Here is a 14746-nt window from a genome sequence, read left to right as displayed (position 1 = left end):
TAAAACCCGTTTGCTCTACTGACGTCTAACCCTGATTAGCTCAGTTGGTAGAGCGCTCCACCTATAATGGAGAGGTCCTGGGTTCGATACCCGGACCAGGCGGATTTTTTCGGTCGCGCACCGGTCACCTAGCTGTGTTTGGAGATTTGTGTTTGTCTTTTGTCCCCCTTGTTCCCCTTCTCCAGGGATTAACTTTCATCATTCTTGTCCAGCTCGCTTGCACCTTTGCATTTAATTGCATTATAATCATAACCTTAAACTGCAAGCTTCACCCTTGTTGGTGTTAAACTGGTGGCAGCTGATAAAACCCGTTTGCTCTACTGACGTCTAACCCTGGTTAGCTCAGTTGGTAGAGCGCTCCGCCTATAATGGAGAGGTCCCGGGTTCGATACCCGGACCAGGCGGATTTTTTCGGTCGCGCACCGGTCACCTAGCTGTGTTTGGAGATTTGTGTTTGTCCTTTGTCCCTCTTGTTCCCCTTCTCCAGGGATTAATTTTCATCATTCTTGTCCAGCTCGCTTGCACCTTTGCATATAATTGCATTATAATCATAACCTTAAACTGCAAGCTTCACCCTTGTTGGTGTTAGACTGGTGGCAGCTGATAAAACCCGTTTGCTCTACTGACGTCTAACCCTGGTTAGTTCAGTTGGTAGAGCGCTCCACCTATAATGGAGAGGTTTCGGGTTCGATACCCGGACCAGGCGGATTTTTTCGGTCGCGCACCGGTCACCTAGCTGTGTTTGGAGATTTGTGTTTGTCCTTTGTCCCCCTTGTTCCCCTTCTCCAGGGATTAATTTTCATCATTCTTGTCCAGCTCGCTTGCACCTTTGCATTTAATTGCATTATAATCATAACCTTATACTGCAAGCTTCACCCTTGTTGGTGTTAGACTGGTGGCAGCTGATAAAACCCGTTTGCTCTACTGACGTCTAACCCTGGTTAGCTCAGTTGGTAGAGCGCTCCACCTATAATGGAGAGGTCCCGGGTTCGATACCCGGACCAGGCGGATTTTTTCGGTCGCGCACCGGTCACCTAGCTGTGTTTGGAGATTTGTGTTTGTCCTTTGTCCCTCTTGTTCCCCTTCTCCAGGGATTAATTTTCATCATTCTTGTCCAGCTCGCTTGCACCTTTGCATTTAATTGCATCATAATCATAACCTTAAACTGCAAGCTTCACCCTTGTTGGTGTTAGACTGGTGGCAGCTGATAAAACCCGTTTGCTCTACTGACGTCTAACCATTGGTTAGCTCAGTTGGTAGAGCGCTCCACCTATAATGGAGAGGTTTCGGGTTCGATACCCGGACCAGGCGGATTTTTTCGGTCGCGCACCGGTCACCTAGCTGTGTTTGGAGATTTGTGTTTGTCCTTTGTCCCCCTTGTTCCCCTTCTCCAGGGATTAATTTTCATCATTCTTGTCCAGCTCGCTTGCACCTTTGCATTTATTTGCATCATAATCATAACCTTAAACTGCAAGCTTCACCCTTGTTGGTGTTAGACTGGTGGCAGCTGATAAAACCCGTTTGCTCTACTGACGTCTAACCCCTGGTTAGCTCAGTTGGTAGAGCGCTCCACCTATAATGGAGAGGTTTCGGGTTCGATACCCGGACCAGGCGGATTTTTTCGGTCGCGCACCGGTCACCTAGCTGTGTTTGGAGATTTGTGTTTGTCCTTTGTCCCCCTTGTTTCCCTTCTCCAGGGATTAATTTTCATCATTCTTGTCCAGCTCGCTTGCACCTTTGCATTTAATTGCATCATAATCATAACCTTAAACTGCAAGCTTCACCCTTGTTGGTGTTAGACTGGTGGCAGCTGATAAAACCCGTTTGCTCTACTGACGTCTAACCATTGGTTAGCTCAGTTGGTAGAGCGCTCCACCTATAATGGAGAGGTTTCGGGTTCGATACCCGGACCAGGCGGATTTTTTCGGTCGCGCACCGGTCACCTAGCTGTGTTTGGAGATTTGTGTTTGTCCTTTGTCCCCCTTGTTCCCCTTCTCCAGGGATTAATTTTCATCATTCTTGTCCAGCTCGCTTGCACCTTTGCATTTATTTGCATCATAATCATAACCTTAAACTGCAAGCTTCACCCTTGTTGGTGTTAGACTGGTGGCAGCTGATAAAACCCGTTTGCTCTACTGACGTCTAACCCTGGTTAGCTCAGTTGGTAGAGCGCTCCGCCTATAATGGAGAGGTCCCGGGTTCGATACCCGGACCAGGCGGATTTTTTCGGTCGCGCACCGGTCACCTAGCTGTGTTTGGAGATTTGTGTTTGTCCTTTGTCCCTCTTGTTCCCCTTCTCCAGGGATTAATTTTCATCATTCTTGTCCAGCTCGCTTGCACCTTTGCATTTAATTGCATCATAATCATAACCTTAAACTGCAAGCTTCACCCTTGTTGGTGTTAGACTGGTGGCAGCTGATAAAACCCGTTTGCTCTACTGACGTCTAACCCCTGGTTAGCTCAGTTGGTAGAGCGCTCCACCTATAATGGAGAGGTTTCGGGTTCGATACCCGGACCAGGCGGATTTTTTTCGGTCGCGCACCGGTCACCTAGCTGTGTTTGGAGATTTGTGTTTGTCCTTTGTCCCCCTTGTTCCCCTTCTCCAGGGATTAATTTTCATCATTCTTGTCCAGCTCGCTTGCACCTTTGCAATTATTTGCATCATAATCATAACCTTAAACTGCAAGCTTCACCCTTGTTGGTGTTAGACTGGTGGCAGCTGATAAAACCCGTTTGCTCTACTGACGTCTAACCCCTGGTTAGCTCAGTTGGTAGAGCGCTCCACCTATAATGGAGAGGTTTCGGGTTCGATACCCGGACCAGGCGGATTTTTTCGGTCGCGCACCGGTCACCTAGCTGTGTTTGGAGATTTGTGTTTGTCCTTTGTCCCTCTTGTTCCCCTTCTCCAGGGGTTAATTTTCATCATTCTTGTCCAGCTCGCTTGCACCTTTGCATTTAATTGCATCATAATCATAACCTTAAACTGCAAGCTTCACCCTTGTTGGTGTTAGACTGGTGGCAGCTGATAAAACCCGTTTGCTCTACTGACGTCTAACCCCTGGTTAGCTCAGTTGGTAGAGCGCTCCACCTATAATGGAGAGGTTTCGGGTTCGATACCCGGACCAGGCGGATTTTTTCGGTCGCGCACCGGTCACCTAGCTGTGTTTGGAGATTTGTGTTTGTCCTTTGTCCCCCTTGTTCCCCTTCTCCAGGGATTAATTTTCATCATTCTTGTCCAGCTCGCTTGCACCTTTGCATTTAATTGCATTATAATCATAACCTTAAACTGCAAGCTTCACCCTTGTTGGTGTTAGACTGGTGGCAGCTGATAAAATCCGTTTGCTCTACTGACGTCTAACCCCTGGTTAGCTCAGTTGGTAGAGCGCTCCACCTATAATGGAGAGGTTTCGGGTTCGATACCCGGACCAGGCGGATTTTTTCGGTCGCGCACCGGTCACCTAGCTGTGTTTGGAGATTTGTGTTTGTCCTTTGTCCCCCTTGTTCCCCTTCTCCAGGGATTAATTTTCATCATTCTTGTCCAGCTCGCTTGCACCTTTGCATATAATTGCATTATAATCATAACCTTAAACTGCAAGCTTCACCCTTGTTGGTGTTAGACTGGTGGCAGCTGATAAAACCCGTTTGCTCTACTGACGTCTTACCCTGGTTAGTTCAGTTGGTAGAGCGCTCCACCTATAATGGAGAGGTTTCGGGTTTGATACCCGGACCAGGCGGATTTTTTCGGTCGCGCACCGGTCACCTAGCTGTGTTTGGAGATTTGTGTTTGTCCTTTTTCCCCCTTGTTCCCCTTCTCCAGGGATTAACTTTCATCATTCTTGTCCAGCTCGCTTGCACCTTTGCATTTAATTGCATTATAATCATAACCTTAAACTGCAAGCTTCACCCTTGTTGGTGTTAAACTGGTGGCAGCTGATAAAACCCGTTTGCTCTACTGACGTCTAACCCTGGTTAGCTCAGTTGGTAGAGCGCTCCGCCTATAATGGAGAGGTCCCGGGTTCGATACCCGGACCAGGCGGATTTTTTCGGTCGCGCACCGGTCACCTAGCTGTGTTTGGAGATTTGTGTTTGTCCTTTGTCCCTCTTGTTCCCCTTCTCCACGGATTAATTTTCATCATTCTTGTCCAGCTCGCTTGCACCTTTGCATTTAATTGCATCATAATCATAACCTTAAACTGCAAGCTTCACCCTTGTTGGTGTTAGACTGGTGGCAGCTGATAAAACCCGTTTGCTCTACTGATGTCTAACCCCTGGTTAGCTCAGTTGGTAGAGCGCTCCACCTATAATGGAGAGGTTTCGGGTTCGATACCCGGAGCAGGCGGATTTTTTTCGGTCGCGCACCGGTCACCTAGCTGTGTTTGGAGATTTGTGTTTGTCCTTTGTCCCCCTTGTTCCCCTTCTCCAGGGATTAATTTTCATCATTCTTGTCCAGCTCGCTTGCACCTTTGCAATTATTTGCATCATAATCATAACCTTAAACTGCAAGCTTCACCCTTGTTGGTGTTAGACTGGTGGCAGCTGATAAAACCCGTTTGCTCTACTGACGTCTAACCCCTGGTTAGCTCAGTTGGTAGAGCGCTCCACCTATAATGGAGAGGTTTCGGGTTCGATACCCGGACCAGGCGGATTTTTTCGGTCGCGCACCGGTCACCTAGCTGTGTTTGGAGATTTGTGTTTGTCCTTTGTCCCTCTTGTTCCCCTTCTCCAGGGGTTAATTTTCATCATTCTTGTCCAGCTCGCTTGCACCTTTGCATTTAATTGCATCATAATCATAACCTTAAACTGCAAGCTTCACCCTTGTTGGTGTTAGACTGGTGGCAGCTGATAAAACCCGTTTGCTCTACTGACGTCTAACCCCTGGTTAGCTCAGTTGGTAGAGCGCTCCACCTATAATAGAGAGGTTTCGGGTTCGATACCCGGACCAGGCGGATTTTTTCGGTCGCGCACCGGTCACCTAGCTGTGTTTGGCGATTTGTGTTTGTCCTTTGTCCCCCTTGTTCCCCTTCTCCAGGGATTAATTTTCATCATTCTTGTCCAGCTCGCTTGCACCTTTGCATTTAATTGCATTATAATCATAACCTTAAACTGCAAGCTTCACCCTTTTTGGTGTTAGACTGGTGGCAGCTGATAAAATCCGTTTGCTCTACTGACGTCTAACCCCTGGTTAGCTCAGTTGGTAGAGCGCTCCACCTATAATGGAGAGGTTTCGGGTTCGATACCCGGACCAGGCGGATTTTTTCGGTCGCGCACCGGTCACCTAGCTGTGTTTGGAGATTTGTGTTTGTCCTTTGTCCCCCTTGTTCCCCTTCTCCAGGGATTAATTTTCATCATTCTTGTCCAGCTCGCTTGCACCTTTGCATATAATTGCATTATAATCATAACCTTAAACTGCAAGCTTCACCCTTGTTGGTGTTTGACTGGTGGCAGCTGATAAAACCCGTTTGCTCTACTGACGTCTAACCCTGGTTAGTTCAGTTGGTAGAGCGCTCCACCTATAATGGAGAGGTTTCGGGTTCGATACCCGGACCAGGCGGATTTTTTCGGTCGCGCACCGGTCACCTAGCTGTGTTTGGAGATTTGTGTTTGTCCTTTGTCCCCCTTGTTCCCCTTCTCCAGGGATTAATTTTCATCATTCTTGTCCAGCTCGCTTGCACCTTTGCATTTAATTGCATTATAATCATAACCTTAAACTGCAAGCTTCACCCTTGTTGGTGTTAGACTGGTGGCAGCTGATAAAACCCGTTTGCTCTACTGACGTCTAACCCTGGTTAGCTCAGTTGGTAGAGCGCTCCGCCTATAATGGAGAGGTCCCGGGTTCGATACCCGGTCCAGGCGGATTTTTTCGGTCGCGCACCGGTCACCTAGCTGTGTTTGGAGATTTGTGTTTGTCCTTTGTCCCTCTTGTTCCCCTTCTCCAGGGATTAATTTTCATCATTCTTGTCCAGCTCGCTTGCACCTTTGCATTTAATTGCATCATAATCATAACCTTAAACTGCAAGCTTCACCCTTGTTGGTGTTAGACTGGTGGCAGCTGATAAAACCCGTTTGCTCTACTGACGTCAAACCCCTGGTTAGCTCAGTTGGTAGAGCGCTCCACCTATAATGGAGAGGTTTCGGGTTCGATACCCGGACCAGGCGGATTTTTTCGGTCGCGCACCGGTCACCTAGCTGTGTTTGGAGATTTGTGTTTGTCCTTTGTCCCCCTTGTTTCCCTTCTCCAGGGATTAATTTTCATCATTCTTGTCCAGCTCGCTTGCACCTTTGCATTTATTTGCATCATAATCATAACCTTAAACTGCAAGCTTCACCCTTGTTGGTGTTAGACTGGTGGCAGCTGATAAAACCCGTTTGCTCTACTGACGTCTAACCCCTGGTTAGCTCAGTTGGTAGAGCGCTCCTCCTATAATGGAGAGGTTTCGGGTTCGATACCCGGACCAGGCGGATTTTTTCGGTCGCGCACCGGTCACCTAGCTGTGTTTGGAGATTTGTGTTTGTCCTTTGTCCCCCTTGTTCCCCTTCTCCAGGGATTAATTTTCATCATTCTTGTCCAGCTCGCTTGCACCTTTGCATTTAATTGCATTATAATCATAACCTTAAACTGCAAGCTTCACCCTTGTTGGTGTTAGACTGGTGGCAGCTGATAAAACCCGTTTGCTCTACTGACGTCTAACCCCTGGTTAGCTCAGTTGGTAGAGCGCTCCACCTATAATGGAGAGGTTTCGGGTTCGATACCCGGACCAGGCGGATTTTTTCGGTTGCGCACCGGTCACCTAGCTGTGTTTGGAGATTTGTGTTTGTCCTTTGTCCCCCTTGTTCCCCTTGTCCAGGGATTAATTTTCATCATTCTTGTCCAGCTCGCTTGCACCTTTGCATTTAATTGCATTATAATCATAACCTTAAACTGCAAGCTTCACCCTTGTTGGTGTTAGACTGGTGGCAGCTGATAAAACCCGTTTGCTCTACTGACGTCTAACCCTGGTTAGCTGAGTTAGTAGAGCGCTCCACCTATAATGGAGAGGTCCCGGGTTCGATACCCGGACCAGGCGGATTTTTTCGGTCGTGCACCGGTCACCTAGCTGTGTTTGGAGATTTGTGTTTGTCCTTTGTCCCTCTTGTTCCCCTTCTCCAGGGATTAATTTTCATCATTCTTGTCCAGCTCGCTTTCACCTTTGCATTTAATTGCATCATAATCATAACCTTAAACTGCAAGCTTCAGCCTTGTTGGTGTTAGACTGGTGGCAGCTGATAAAACCCGTTTGCTCTACTGACGTCTAACCCCTGGTTAGCTCAGTTGGTAGAGCGCTCCACCAATAATGGAGAGGTTTCGGGTTCGATACCCGGACCAGGCAGATTTTTTCGGTCGCGCAGCGGTCACCTAGCTGTGTTTGGAGATTTGTGTTTGTCCTTTGTCCCCCTTGTTCCCCTTCTCCAGGGATTAATTTTCATCATTCTTGTCAGCTCGCTTGCACCTTTGCATTTATTTGCATCATAATCATAACCTTAAACTGCAAGCTTCACCCTTGTTGGTGTTAGACTGGTGGCAGCTGATAAAACCCGTTTGCTCTACTGACGTCTAACCCTGATTAGCTCAGTTGGTAGAGCGCTCCACCTATAATGGAGAGGTCCTGGGTTCGATACCCGGACCAGGCGGATTTTTTCGGTCGCGCACCGGTCACCTAGCTGTGTTTGGAGATTTGTGTTTGTCCTTTGTCCCTCTTGTTCCCCTTCTCCAGGGATTAATTTTCATTATTCTTGTCCAGCTCGCTTGCACCTTTGCATTTAATTGCATCATAATCATAACCTTAAACTGCAAGCTTCACCCTTGTTGGTGTTAGACTGGTGGCAGCTGATAAAACCCGTTTGCTCTACTGACGTCTAACCCCTGGTTAGCTCAGTTGGTAGAGCGCTCCACCTATAATGGAGAGGTTTCGGGTTCGATACCCGGACCAGGCGGATTTTTTCAGTCGCGCACCGGTCACCTAGCTGTGTTTGGAGATTTGTGTTTGTCCTTTGTCCCCCTTGTTCCCCTTCTCCAGGGATTAATTTTCATCATTCTTGTCCAGCTCGCTTGCACCTTTGCATTTAATTGCATTATAATCATAACCTTAAACTGCAAGCTTCACCCTTGTTGGTGTTAGACTGGTGGCAGGTGATAAAACCCGTTTGCTCTCCTGACGTCTAACCCCTGGTTAGCTCAGTTGGTAGAGCGCTCCACCTATAATGGAGAGGTTTCGGGTTCGATACCCGGACCAGGCGGATTTTTTCGGTCGCGCACCGGTCACCTAGCTGTGTTTGGAGATTTTTGTTTGTCCTTTGTCCTTCTTGTTCCCCTTCTCCAGGGATTAATTTTCATCATTCTTGTCCAGCTCGCTTGCATCTTTGCATATAATTGCATTATAATCATAACCTTAAACTGCAAGCTTCACCCTTGTTGGTGTTAGACTGGTGGCAGCTGATAAAACCCGTTTGCTCTACTGACGTCTAACCCTGGTTAGTTCAGTTGGTAGAGCGCTCCACCTATAATGGAGAGGTCCCGGGTTCGATACCCGGACCAGGCGGATTTTTTCGGTCGCGCACCGGTCACCTAGCTGTGTTTGAAGATTTTTGTTTGTCCTTTGTTCCTCTTGTTCCCCTTCTCCAGGGATTAATTTTCATCATTCTTGTCCAGCTCGCTTGCACCTTTGCATTTAATGGCATCATAATCATAACCTTAAACTGCAAGCTTCACCCTTGTTGGTGTTAGACTGGTGGCAGCTGATAAAACCCGTTTGTTCTACTGACGTCTAACCCCTGGTTAGCTCAGTTGGTAGAGCGCTCCACCTATAATGGAGAGGTCCCGGGTTCGATACCCGGACCAGGCGGATTTTTTTCGGTCGCGCACCGGTCACCTAGCTGTGTTTGGAGATTTGTGTTTGTCTTTTGTCCCTCTTGTTCCCCTTGTCCAGGGATTAATTTTCATCATTCTTGTCCAGCTCGCGTGCACCTTTGCATTTAATGGCATCATAATCATAACCTTAAACTGCAAGCTTCACCCTTGTTGGTGTTAGACTGGTGGCAGCTGATAAAACCCGTTTGCTCTACTGACGTCTAACCCCTGGTTAGCTCAGTTGGTAGAGCGCTCCACCTATAATGGAGAGGTTTCGGGTTCGATACCCGGACCAGGCGGATTTTTTCGGTCGCGCACCGGTCACCTAGCTGTGTTTGGAGATTTGTGTTTGTCCTTTGTCCCCCTTGTTCCCCTTCTCCAGGGATTAATTTTCATCATTCTTGTCCAGCTGGCTTGCACCTTTGCATTTAATTGCATTATAATCATAACCTTAAACTGCAAGCTTCACCCTTGTTGGTGTTAGACTGGTGGCAGCTGATAAAACCCGTTTGCTCTACTGACGTCTAACCCCTGGTTAGCTCAGTTGGTAGAGCGCTCCACCTATATTGGACAGGTTTCGGGTTCGATACCCGGACCAGGCGGATTTTTTCGGTCGCGCACCGGTCACCTAGCTGTGTTTGGAGATTTGTGTTCGTCCTTTGTCCCCCTTGTTCCCCTTCTCCAGGGATTAATTTTCATCATTCTTGTCCAGCTCGCTTGCACCTTTGCATTTAATTGCATCATAATCATAACCTTAAACTGCAAGCTTCACCCTTGTTGGTGTTAGACTGGTGGCAGCTGATAAAACCCGTTTGCTCTACTGACGTCTAACCCCTGGTTAGCTCAGTTGGTAGAGCGCTCCACCTATAATGGAGAGGTTTCGGGTTCGATACCCGGACCAGGCGGATTTTTTCGGTCGCGCACCGGTCACCTAGCTGTGTTTGGAGATTTGTGTTTGTCCTTTGTCCCCCTTGTTCCCCCTCTCCAGGGATTAATTTTCATCATTCTTGTCCAGCTCGCTTGCACCTTTGCATTTAATTGCATTATAATCATAACCTTAAACTGCAAGCTTCACCCTTGTTGGTGTTAGACTGGTGGCAGCTGATAAAACCCGTTTGCTCTACTGACGTCTAACCCCTGGTTAGCTCAGTTGGTAGAGCGCTCCACCTATAATGGAGAGGTTTCGGGTTCGATACCCGGACCAGGCGGATTTTTTCGGTCGCGCACCGGTCACCTAGTTGTGTTTGGAGATTTGTGTTTGTCCTTTGTCCCCCTTGTTCCCCTTCTCCAGGGATTAATTTTCATCATTCTTGTCCAGCTCGCTTGCACCTTTGCATATAATTGCATTATAATCATAACCTTAAACTGCAAGCTTCACCCTTGTTGGTGTTAGACTGGTGGCAGCTGATAAAACCCGTTTGCTCTACTGACGTCAAACCCTGGTTAGCTCAGTTGGTAGAGCGCTCCACCTATAATGGAGAGGTCCCGGGTTCGATACCCCGACCAGACGGATTTTTTCGGTCGCTCACCGGTCACCTAGCTGTGTTTGGAGATTTGTGCTTGTCCTTTGTCCCCCTTGTTCCCCTTCTGCAGGGATTAATTTTCATCATTCTTGTCCAGCTCGCTTTCACCTTTGCATATAATTGCATTATAATCATAACCTTAAACTGCAAGCTTCACCCTTGTTGGTGTTAGACTGGTGGCAGCTGATAAAACCCGTTTGCTCTACTGACGTCTAACCCTGGTTAACTCAGTTGGTAGAGCGCTCCACCTATAATGGAGAGGTCCCGGGTTCGATACCCGGACCAGACGGATTTTTTCGGTCGCGCACCGGTCACCTAGCTGTGTTTGGATATTTGTGTTTGTCCTTTGTCCCCCTTGTTCCCCTTCTCCAGGGATTAATTTTCATCATTCTTGTCCAGCTCGCTTGCACCTTTGCATTTAATTGCATTATAATCATAACCTTAAACTGCAAGCTTCACCCTTGTTGGTGTTAGACTGGTGGCAGCTGATAAAACCCGTTTGCTCTACTGACGTCTAACCCCTGGTTAGCTCAGTTGGTAGAGCGCTCCACCTATAATGGACAGGTTTCGGGTTCGATACCCGGACCAGGCGGATTTTTTCGGTCGCGCACCGGTCACCTAGCTGTGTTTGGAGATTTGTGTTTGTCCTTTGTCCCCCTTGTTCCCCTTCTCCAGGGATTAATTTTCATCATTCTTGTCCAGCTCGCTTGCACCTTTGCATATAATTGAATTATAATCAAAGGTAGATCGACTTGGCTGTCGCGTTGAGGGGGAGAGAGTGTATGACCACCTCGTTGAGGTGGAAAGAGTGTATGACCATCGTGACGTCATGGACTTTGCTCGCAGGATTTGAAATAAATCTCCCGCCTATAAATATTGCTCTAATTTTTTTTTCGCATAAATTTAATTTTTTTGACACGCGTGTCCCAATTTGACTTTAAAAAAAAAATACACGTTTCCTTTTCTTTTCAATGGGCCTTTAAGTCCAAACGCAGTAAACGTTGTAGGATTCGATGGCGCCATTCAAGCGGCACCAAAAGTGCACTGTCATGGCGGTCGTCATCTTTGCGCGTTCAGTATCACCGTCTAAACCAATCAGGCACACCAAATACGGCGTGATCCTGCGCTTTTAAAGCATCACAGGCTTTTTCTTAATGATTCTTGTACTACGGATGCCATTTTTATTGATGTTTCTTATCATGATGCTGTCCCTTATCAACGTTTACTCCCGAAACTTCCTCAGCTAAACAGTAATAGTCATGCTATCAGTTGGATGTCACCATTTCTTACTGATCGGAAGCAGTCTGTTTTTTTTTTAGATGGCAGCTCATCATCTCCCATGTCGGTGAAGTACCGGACTTCCCCGGGGCAGTGTCCTTGGAGCACTTTAGTTTCTCATTTGCATAGACGAGCTAGCTTCTCTAATCTCGTCATCCGTAAGGATTTTCGCCGACGACTGCACTCTGTACCGCCGAATCTCCCATCCTAACGACTCGGAGATTCTTCAACGTGACATCGACATCTTGGGTGAATGGCGTTTATCGTGGCCAATGAATATCATCGTTGCTAAGACCTAGCAATTTTTTTTTAAATTGTTCCAAACACCGCGTTCCTTCGTACTGTATTCTCTCCGCTAAAATGTATGTTTGGGCTGGTTGTTTGATGAGCATCTTGATATAAAACATCGCGACAAGACAAGGACTAAGTAGAGGCGAGACAGGCAACGCTCTGACTATCAACTGAAGGTTTATTACCATCAGCCAAATAACCCGAAGTTCTGACTTTGAATGCTCACATTGATAACAGAGTTAACACAGCACCAATGAAACTTGGATTTCTTAGAAGGCATTTGAGTTTAGCGCAAGAGGACGTTAAACTTACTGCATATAAAGCCCTCGTTCGGTAAAAATTAGAATATGCCAGCTCAATATGGTACCCTCATCAGCAATACATCATGTACAGATTAGAGTCCATACAAAACAAAGCTCTCGCTTCATTCATCGTAACTCTTCCACAAAAAAAAAAAACTGTATATCGGTATCAAGGCTATTTCTAACCTAACTTCCCCTGATTCACGCCGCAAACTACCTCATCTCACTTTTTTTTCAAAAGTTTTATTACAACATGTTGTCGTTCATGCTCACTTACTGCAAGCTTGCCGCATGCATTTCTTTGCATCACGATCACTCCTTAAAAATTGCACCTATCTTTGGACGCACCAACAGAATCAAACAGTCCCCTCTTCCGTTATCTATTGCAAACTGGAACTGTCTCTTTAACGAAATAGCCATTGAAACTAACGAAATCATATTTCGAGAAAAGTGGCATCGATGTTGTCATGCATATTGTTTTAAACACCATGTGTTCACGTTTTCTAGGAATTGCGGTTATTACCACAGTTTTTTCTTCAAATTATGGATGTTATAATTCCGTATAGTTGGTTTCAGAATTGTTGTTTAAACTTGTTTTTGTTGCCAGTGTATTCAGTTCTTTTGATTTTGAATCCCCCCCCCCCCCCCTTCCTCTCTCATATAATACGCTCGATCGAAAGTGTTTGAGGATAATAAACATAAACACTCAATCCCAAAACTTTGTCCGTCCCTCTTTCCGCCCGTGAATTTTTCGCTAAATTTGGTGGGTAAAATTACGTCACGGGACCTAACTTCACATGACCTCGCACCAAGTGGAAGACTTAAAGTCACGTGGCCTCCAAGTCAATTCAGTTTCTCGGCTAAATGTAGTGGGAAATTCGCGTCTTGTGACCTAAACACCAATGCAGTTTCCCCGCTAAATTTAGCAGAAAAGATGACGTCACGTGACCTATAACTTAGGGTCCGTTGTAACAAAAAAAAATGAAAGACGTTTACAAATCTCTGTAACGCAAAATTAGAGCGCAGCTCTTGAGGAGAAGGGCAGGGTATGCCTTTCTTCTTCTCTCCACTCCTTCTTCCATCCTCTTCATCCGTACTTTCGCCTCTTTCTCTTTCCTACTCCTCCTCCTCCTCCATCTGCGTACCCTCCCATCCTCTTCATCCGTACCCTCCCCTCCTTTTCCTCCATACCCTCTCCTCCTGCCACAGTTTCCTCGCTAGATTTAGCTAAAAAATTGACCTCAAGAGTAATTCTATTCCCCGCTGTTGAAGTCACTGCCGTTCAATTGGTGTTGAGGTCACGTGACGTAAATTTTCCCGGAAAGTCGTGCGGAGAAACTGAATTTGTTCATAGGTGACGTGACACCAAGTCATGTGGCGTCATTTTCCTCGCTAAATTTAGCGGGGAAACTGAATTGGTGTTGAGGTCACGTGACACCAATTTTCCCGCTAAATTTAGCGCGGTTACGCCGACGCCGCGAAACGCGGAAACGGGCGCCTGAGGCCTGCGCTCTAAAATGCGGGACCGGTGTTCTCCGTGTAGCTCCCGGACAAAACTAATTTTTTTTTTTTTTACGACTACGTTATTACAACTAGTGCCCCGCAACACTGTAACCTTTCGTCACTTTATGCAACTTTCGACCACAGGCATGTTCTTGACCATAAACTTCGTTCGTCTTCCTGTTACCGAGCTCACCACCGGTATTCGATCTGTATCGAATCCTTAACGTGATGTAGGTTTCGTTTGGTTTACCTTGCCTCTCAGTTTGAGCTGTCCACATGCAAGATACTTGTGGCTTGTCGCTAGACTTTATGTCACATTGGTGGTACTTGTGCCCCTGCCTTCCGCTACGCCAGCGTGACGGCTGTCTAGGGTATTGACTGCGACTCTGGCAGTTCTTGGCCTTATGCCCATCTTGTTGCATAAAAAGCATCGAGGAGCCTTCTCGTTTCTTTCATATTGTAAATGATGCGAATTGTCTATGGATTATTTTTGTCCCAGGTTGTTCTTTTTCTCTCATGGAACTTGACTCGATCTGGGCCTCAAGGAAAAAGGTCAGCTTTTGCATCCAGATCATTTAACGTCGAGCATTCACTTTCAAGAATGCCTGCGTTTGCTCGAACAGGTTGCCACAAACACATCCATTAGCATCCTGTCTCGAAGTGCCTCGTAGGTCTTTTCTATTTTCTCCACTTTTAGACACCTGTCAAAGTATCTAACCAGCCTTGCTGCACACGGTCTTCTCGTGTCTCGGTTTCGCTTTTCTAGATTTCTCTCGATACCCTTCTTTTGTATATCGAGACCTGGTGAAGGAGAGCCAGTTTCATTTTACAGCGATAGCTGCGAGGGGCTCTTCCCACCATCCAAAATGACGCCAGTTGTTAATGTCGTAGTTGGCGTTGTAGGGCGTCCATCGTTGATATTGCCAAATCCTTAAAAAAAAATCGCCCGCCGCTTGCGGGAATCG

At 46.8% G+C, this 14746-nt stretch overlaps 21 non-coding genes across 21 annotated transcripts; all 21 read left to right on the top strand.

Moving 5' to 3' along the window:
- Positions 1 to 331: 331 nt before the first annotated feature.
- On the top strand, positions 332 to 404 carry Trnai-uau. The gene has a single exon. It is a non-coding gene; the product is annotated as a tRNA-Ile (tRNA).
- A 531-nt stretch (positions 405 to 935) lies between these two features.
- Positions 936 to 1008, top strand: Trnai-uau. The gene has a single exon. It is a non-coding gene; the product is annotated as a tRNA-Ile (tRNA).
- Positions 1009 to 1541: 533 nt separating this feature from the next.
- On the top strand, positions 1542 to 1614 carry Trnai-uau. Its single transcript has one exon. It is a non-coding gene; the product is annotated as a tRNA-Ile (tRNA).
- Positions 1615 to 2146: 532 nt separating this feature from the next.
- Trnai-uau lies at positions 2147 to 2219 on the top strand. The gene has a single exon. It is a non-coding gene; the product is annotated as a tRNA-Ile (tRNA).
- A 230-nt stretch (positions 2220 to 2449) lies between these two features.
- Trnai-uau lies at positions 2450 to 2522 on the top strand. Its single transcript has one exon. It is a non-coding gene; the product is annotated as a tRNA-Ile (tRNA).
- Positions 2523 to 2753: 231 nt separating this feature from the next.
- On the top strand, positions 2754 to 2826 carry Trnai-uau. The gene has a single exon. It is a non-coding gene; the product is annotated as a tRNA-Ile (tRNA).
- A 230-nt stretch (positions 2827 to 3056) lies between these two features.
- Trnai-uau lies at positions 3057 to 3129 on the top strand. Its single transcript has one exon. It is a non-coding gene; the product is annotated as a tRNA-Ile (tRNA).
- A 230-nt stretch (positions 3130 to 3359) lies between these two features.
- Positions 3360 to 3432, top strand: Trnai-uau. The gene has a single exon. It is a non-coding gene; the product is annotated as a tRNA-Ile (tRNA).
- A 531-nt stretch (positions 3433 to 3963) lies between these two features.
- Trnai-uau lies at positions 3964 to 4036 on the top strand. Its single transcript has one exon. It is a non-coding gene; the product is annotated as a tRNA-Ile (tRNA).
- Positions 4037 to 4570: 534 nt separating this feature from the next.
- Positions 4571 to 4643, top strand: Trnai-uau. Its single transcript has one exon. It is a non-coding gene; the product is annotated as a tRNA-Ile (tRNA).
- Positions 4644 to 5176: 533 nt separating this feature from the next.
- Trnai-uau lies at positions 5177 to 5249 on the top strand. Its single transcript has one exon. It is a non-coding gene; the product is annotated as a tRNA-Ile (tRNA).
- Positions 5250 to 6083: 834 nt separating this feature from the next.
- Positions 6084 to 6156, top strand: Trnai-uau. The gene has a single exon. It is a non-coding gene; the product is annotated as a tRNA-Ile (tRNA).
- Positions 6157 to 6689: 533 nt separating this feature from the next.
- Trnai-uau lies at positions 6690 to 6762 on the top strand. Its single transcript has one exon. It is a non-coding gene; the product is annotated as a tRNA-Ile (tRNA).
- Positions 6763 to 7294: 532 nt separating this feature from the next.
- Trnai-aau lies at positions 7295 to 7367 on the top strand. Its single transcript has one exon. It is a non-coding gene; the product is annotated as a tRNA-Ile (tRNA).
- Positions 7368 to 7898: 531 nt separating this feature from the next.
- Positions 7899 to 7971, top strand: Trnai-uau. The gene has a single exon. It is a non-coding gene; the product is annotated as a tRNA-Ile (tRNA).
- Positions 7972 to 8201: 230 nt separating this feature from the next.
- Positions 8202 to 8274, top strand: Trnai-uau. The gene has a single exon. It is a non-coding gene; the product is annotated as a tRNA-Ile (tRNA).
- Positions 8275 to 8503: 229 nt separating this feature from the next.
- Positions 8504 to 8576, top strand: Trnai-uau. Its single transcript has one exon. It is a non-coding gene; the product is annotated as a tRNA-Ile (tRNA).
- Positions 8577 to 8806: 230 nt separating this feature from the next.
- Positions 8807 to 8879, top strand: Trnai-uau. Its single transcript has one exon. It is a non-coding gene; the product is annotated as a tRNA-Ile (tRNA).
- Positions 8880 to 9110: 231 nt separating this feature from the next.
- Trnai-uau lies at positions 9111 to 9183 on the top strand. Its single transcript has one exon. It is a non-coding gene; the product is annotated as a tRNA-Ile (tRNA).
- Positions 9184 to 9716: 533 nt separating this feature from the next.
- On the top strand, positions 9717 to 9789 carry Trnai-uau. The gene has a single exon. It is a non-coding gene; the product is annotated as a tRNA-Ile (tRNA).
- A 230-nt stretch (positions 9790 to 10019) lies between these two features.
- Trnai-uau lies at positions 10020 to 10092 on the top strand. The gene has a single exon. It is a non-coding gene; the product is annotated as a tRNA-Ile (tRNA).
- The last annotated feature ends 4654 nt before the right edge of the window (positions 10093 to 14746 follow it).

This window comes from Ixodes scapularis, unplaced genomic scaffold, assembly GCF_016920785.2.
Source record: "Ixodes scapularis isolate PalLabHiFi unplaced genomic scaffold, ASM1692078v2 PGA_scaffold2__306_contigs__length_199485367, whole genome shotgun sequence".
In the NCBI taxonomy this organism is placed as follows: Eukaryota; Metazoa; Arthropoda; class Arachnida; order Ixodida; family Ixodidae; genus Ixodes; species Ixodes scapularis.
This window is presented reverse-complemented; position numbering and strand designations above follow the sequence as displayed.